This window comes from Hemitrygon akajei, chromosome 3, assembly GCF_048418815.1.
Source record: "Hemitrygon akajei chromosome 3, sHemAka1.3, whole genome shotgun sequence".
NCBI classification, from domain to species: Eukaryota; Metazoa; Chordata; class Chondrichthyes; order Myliobatiformes; family Dasyatidae; genus Hemitrygon; species Hemitrygon akajei.
This window is the reverse complement of record NC_133126.1, coordinates 172,244,842-172,250,841: the sequence shown is the minus strand read 5'-3', so window position 1 is coordinate 172,250,841 and position 6,000 is coordinate 172,244,842. Positions and strand designations below refer to the sequence as shown.

Genomic DNA, 6,000 nt, shown 5'->3' with positions numbered 1-6,000 from the left:
ACAACCACTAACTCAACATTGGTGGACCCAAAGAGCTGACTATTGACAACAGGAAAAAGAAGCTGTAGATCCATGAAGTGGAGAGGTTCAGTAGCTTTAAATTCCTCAGTGTCAGCACATCAGAGGATCTGTCCTGGGACCAGCACCCAAATGCTATCACAAAGGAGGCACAACAGCACCTTTTACTTCCTCAGAAGTTTGCAAAGATTTGGCATGCCACCAAAAACTTTTGAGAAACTCCTACAGATCCGTATTGGAGAGTATCCTAACTGACTGAACCACAGCTTGTTATGCAAACACCAATGCTCAAGAATGGAAAAGGCCATAGAAAGTGGTGGACATGGCCAAGTCCATCACAGGCAAAGCCCTTCCCACCAATAAGCACATTTACATGAAACACTGCCACAAGAAAGCAGCATCCATCATCAAGGACCCCCACCATCCAGGCCTCTTCGCTCTTCTTGCTGCTGCAACAGGAAAGAGGTACAGAAGCTTTAGGTCCCACACCACTAGATTCAAGAACAGTTATTATCCTACAACCATCAACCCAGGACTGGAGATAAAAAGCCAAGGAGTAGGACAGTAAATTGGTAAAAGAGACAGAAGGCCATGGCAGAAAGAAAAGGGGGGAGGAGCATCAGAGGGAGGCAATGGGCGGATAAGGTGAGAAAGGGAATGGGAAACGAGCAATAAGTAGATGTTGTTACGGTACCACCCAGCCAAATTTTCAATCTCCCTCCCATATGCTGATTCGTCACCACCTTTGATTCGGCCAACGATAGCGGGAACATCACAAACTTAAATAAGGCATTGGAGCTGTACTAAGCCACACAGTCATAAGTATAACAGAGTACTACAAAACTTCAAAGCCGCATGCGCAAGGAGGAGTATGGCAGTGTTATAGGGCCACAGTTTCACTTCGGACTTCAAATCCCAGAATGCCACATGCGTTGTAACGAGAGGCAACGTGGGTTGTCAAAGAACTACAAGTCCCAGACTTCCGCAGCATGGTCGCTGTCTCAGCGGCGGATTGCTGCAATTGTGATGGATAAACTTTGTGCGTACAAACTGGTTGCATGTCCTGGTGCTGGGGTTCGCTGTTCGCTCATCAGAGAGAAGAAAGAGCTGGAGGAGAAAGAATGATCAGCCTTCCCACAGACAAAGAATTGAATTGAGGTTTGCGGCGTTACCTGGGCAACCTGACCTTTGGGTACAGGAAGAGCTCGAGGCCAGCTTGGGGTCAGGAAGGGATGTTTGCGTGAAGGGCCTCGGGGTTTTGTCCTTGTTCAAGGGCCGAGGTTCGTGGTACAAGGCGTTATAGAGGCTGCAAAGGGTAAACTGTGATATTCCTGCTTGGAACTCGCGGAGTGGACGGTTGCGTAGCGGTTGCAGGAGGAAAAAGGGCTGACTGCGAATAGCTAAGTTCTATAGAGGGATGGTTTGCAGTATGTGAGGGCGTACTGATAGAAAGCTGATATACTTTTTGATGCTCCATTCCATAATTTACTAAGGAGAATGTTGTTTCAATTATCTACATCACTAACGGTGTCGTAGAAGTGTTTCATTTTTATTTTACTATAGTTCTCTTTTTTTTAAGCTTGGCGTGAACTGTACACCCACTACATTTTTGGCTGTCATAATAATCCTGTGTAAGCAGAAATGTTTCTTTTGCTTTTGTTGCTCATTTCAGATTTGATCAAACCATATGAAATAGGAGCAGAATTAGGCCATTCGGCCCATCGAGTCTGCTCTGTCATTTCGTCATGGATGATCCATTTTCTTCTCAACCTCAATCACCTGCCTTCTCCCCGTATCCCTTCATGCCCTGATTAATCGACAATCTATTAGCCTCTGCCTTAAATGTATCACATGACTTGGCCTCCACAGTCGCCTGTGGCAAAGAATTTCACAGATTCACCATTCTTTGGCTATAGAGATTCCTCCTTATCTCCGTTCTAAACGGAGTTCTCTCCATTCTTGGACTGTGTCCACTGGTCCTACACTTCCCCATCATAGAAGAGGTACTTTCCAAATCTGTTTTCTCAAGGCCTTTCAATATTTGATAGGTATCATTGAAATTTCCCCCTCATTCTTACAAATTCCAGTGAGTAGAGACCCAGAGGCATCAAAAGCTCCCCATATGATAAGCCTTTCAATCCCGGAATCATTTTCCTGATCCCTCTTCAATGTCAGCACATCCGTTCTTAGATAAGGGGCCCTAATCTGCTCTCAATACTCTAGGTGAAGACTTATAAAGCCTCACCATTCCATCCTTGCTTTTATATTCTAGTCTTCACAAAACAAATGCAATCATTGCATTTGTCTTCCTCACCACTGTCTCATCCTGCAAATTAACTTTTGGGGAATCCTGCACAAGGATTCCGAAGTCCCTTTGCACCTCAGATTTTTGAATCTTCTCTCCATTTAGGAAATATACTATGCTTCTATTTCTCCTACCAAAGTGCAAGAACATAAACTAACCAGCACTATGTTCCATCTGCATGTTCTTTGCCAATTCTCCATTTCTGTGTAAGTCCTTCTGTAGTCTCTCTCCTTCCTTAACACTACTTGCCCCTCCACCTATCTTTGAATCAGCCACAAACTTGGCCACAAAGCCATCAATTCTGTCATCCAGATCTTAGACATATACTGTAAAAAGTAGTCTCTACACAGACCCCTGTTTGTACACCACTAGTCACTGGCAGCCAAACAGAAAAGGCTCCCTTTATTCTCAATCTTTGCCTCCTGCCAATTAGCCAATACTTTGTCCTTGTTATTATCTTTCCTGTAACACCATGGACTCTTAACTTGCTAAGCAGCTTTGCATAGCACCTTGTCAAAGGCCTTCTGAAAACATCCACCAATTTTCCTTTGTCCTGCTTGTTATTTCTTCAAAGAATTCCAACAGATTTGTCAGGTATTTTAAGATGGCGCTGGTAACTGGTGACTCTGCACGTGCTCTCCCGAGCAAGTATTTTCCTGAAGTAAACAATGCTGACTTTGGCCTATTTTATTATATGCCTCCATGTACCCCAAAATCATATTCTTAACAATCAACTCCCAACATCTTTCCAACCATTGAGGTCAGAATAACTGGCCTATAGTTTCCTTTCTCCTGCCTGTCTCCCTTCTTGAAGAGTGGAGTGACATGTGCAATTTTCCAGTCCTCCAGAACCATTCCAGAATCTATTGATTCTTGAAAGATCATAACTAATGCCTCCAACTCTTTCAGAGCCCTGGAATATAGACCATCTGGTCTAGATGATTTATCTAACTTCAGGCCTTCAAGTTACCCAAGCATTTTCTCCCTAGAAATGGCAACTTCACTCACTTCTGCCCCCAGGCACATCCGAACTTCTGGCGTACTGCCATTGTCTTCAACAGTGAAGACTGATGCAAAATACTTATTCAGTTCATCCTTCCATTTCCTGCCTTTCCAGCTTCATTTCCCAGTGGTCCAATATCTGCTCTCACCTCTTTTACACTTTATATATCTGAAGAAACTTTTGTTATCCTCTTTAATGTTATTGGCTAGCTTACCTTCATATTCCATCTTTTCCTTCTTTGTGACTTTTTTAGTTGCCTTCCGTTTTTAAAAGCTTCCCAATGCTCCAGCTCCCCACTAATGTTCGCTCCATTATGTCCCCTCTCTGGCTTTTATGTTGGCTTTGACTTGTCAGCCACAGTTGTGTCATCCTGCCTTTAGAATACTACTTCTTTGGCCTTTTGATACAATGTGATAAGCTTTAATCTTTTTTCAGCCATGATTCAGTGATGCCCATGACATCATACGTGCCAGTCTGTAACCGTACTGCAAGTTCATCTACCTTATTCCTTATACTGCATGCATTCAAATCTAACACCTTAAGTCCTGTGTTTATTACCCTTTTGGATTTTGTCCCTCCTTTACATTGCAACTCATCCCATTGTTTGCAATTTTGGACTTTCATCAGCTTTTCCTTGCTATCAGTTTCACTGCACACTGCCTCCGTTTGTATACCAACTGCCCCATCATCAGCCTCATCAAGTTGGTTCCCATGCCCCTGCCAAATTAGTTTAAAACCTTCCAAACAACGCTCCATGCAAGGATATTGGCCCCCCTCGGGTTCAAGCATAGCCCATGCCTTTTGTACAGGTCGTACCTTCCCCAGGAGAGATCCCAATGGTTTGTAACTATTTCAGCCTCTGTCAAGTCTTCACTTTACTGTCTCTGCTCCCAGGAGTACAGCCCCAATTTCTCCACACATAATTGAAAAAATACCTCTTTCTTAATTACGGTATATTTTGTTATTTTTTGATTTTGAAAGGGTGAGCTATGTGATAAAGGAATTGTTACAGGCTCATCATCAACCTGCTCTGCAGTACAGGCTGCAAGCCTCTGGTGAGACTTGTGATGCAGCATGAATTTTACTTCCTATTGTGTTCACAGCCCACAGTACTTGGTGGAAATTTATTTTCAAAGTCATAGGGAAGTGACTCTTGCTGTTATGGGTAGTTGATGCAGTAATTTCAGATGAGCAACAGATACTTTATGAAAAAGCTAAAAATCTGTTGAGCTAAAAAGACATTATTGTGGCCTTCACGTTGGTGTAAGTTACTTGCAGACTTTTCCAATTGTTTATTAAACTTGCCACAGAATTCTGAGTATAATTGGAAAGCACAAGGACTATTAAGAAACCGAGGCTACATCACCGTTTCAGGTCAATAACCGTTCTTCAGAACAGGGAAAAGTTAGATGTTACTGATCTGGTGGGCATTGTATTTCTATGCTTCTATTCCTTCCAAACTTTAGCTAGAGAATTGATGTCAGTAGCTTCTGTCCATTCCTGCATCATTATCATAGAATTCCAAGCATTTGTTATTGACGTTCTCATTATCAACTGCTTGCTGATCCACAGAAAATTGAACATTATAGCACAGTGCAGGCTCTTCAGCCACGATATTGTGCCAACCTTTTAACCTATCTAAGATCATTCTAACCCTTTTCTCCTATATAACCCTCCATTTTTCTTTCATCCATGTGCCTGTCTTAAATGCTCCTAGTGTATCTGCCTCTAACACCACCCACATCTCTCTGTGTAAGGAACTTACTAGATGCTATAAACTCCATTGCCAGCCACCTCTTCCTTTATTTTAGCTTTTGTTTAAGATAAAGCAATATAGTTTGCATCCAGCTCATCTATAAGACCCTGTGGAAAATTTTCCAAACCATATAATTTTTGTAATTTGCATCTTTCCACGTTCACAGTGTCATATTTGATACCTTTGTATCATCTTATTTCCCACTCCTGCTCTTCTGATGAAACTGTGATCAAAGTCTTTACCATCTCTAGATTTAACTATGCAAGTGTCCTCACTGTAAATTTGAGTTCTTTCCAAAGCTCGGTCTGTGTACTAATTTCCACCATCCTTTCATTACTCAAAGTAAGGTTTCGAAATTTTGAAATAAAACTAAATGCTGGAAGTACTTAAAGGTAAAGATTAGTTTTATTTGTCACAAGCACATCAAAACATACAGTGAAGTATATAGTTTTGTGTCAACTCAGCGAGGATTGTGCTGGGCAGTCCGCAAGAGTCGTCGTGCTGACATAGTATGCCCACAATCTACTAACCCTAACCATATAACAATTACAGCATGGACACAGGTCATGTCGGCCCTTCTAGTCCATGCCGAACGCTTACTCTCACCTAGTCCCACTGACCCGCACTCAGCCCATAACCCTCCATTCCTTTCCTGTCCATATACCTATCCAATTTTACTTTAAATGACAATACCGTACCTGCCTCTACCACTTCTACTGGAAGCTCGTTCCACACAGCTACCACTCTCTGAGTAAAGAAATTCCCCCTCGTGTTACCCCTAAACTTTTGCCCCCTAACTCTCAACTCATGTCCTCTTGTTTGAATCTCCCCTACTCAATGGAAAAAGCCTATCCACATCAACTCTATCTATCCCCCTCATGATTTTAAATACCTCTATCAGGCCCCCCCAAGCCATAT

At 42.5% G+C, this 6,000-nt stretch overlaps 1 protein-coding gene across 2 annotated transcripts in view; it reads left to right on the top strand.

Annotated features, from left to right (window-relative positions):
- The first annotated feature begins 1,022 nt into the window (after window positions 1-1,022).
- The window catches only part of mul2 (mitochondrial E3 ubiquitin protein ligase 2), a 43,830-nt gene continuing 38,852 nt past the window's right edge, over window positions 1,023-6,000 (top strand). Inside the window, exon 1 of one of the 2 annotated variants that reach the window (XM_073041340.1) lies at window positions 1,023-1,176. The gene's annotated coding sequence lies outside the window, so the exon portion shown is untranslated. Of the gene's footprint in view, window positions 1,177-1,213; window positions 1,334-6,000 lie in introns of those variants that run through there. The other variant, XM_073041341.1, reaches the window with a different exon arrangement.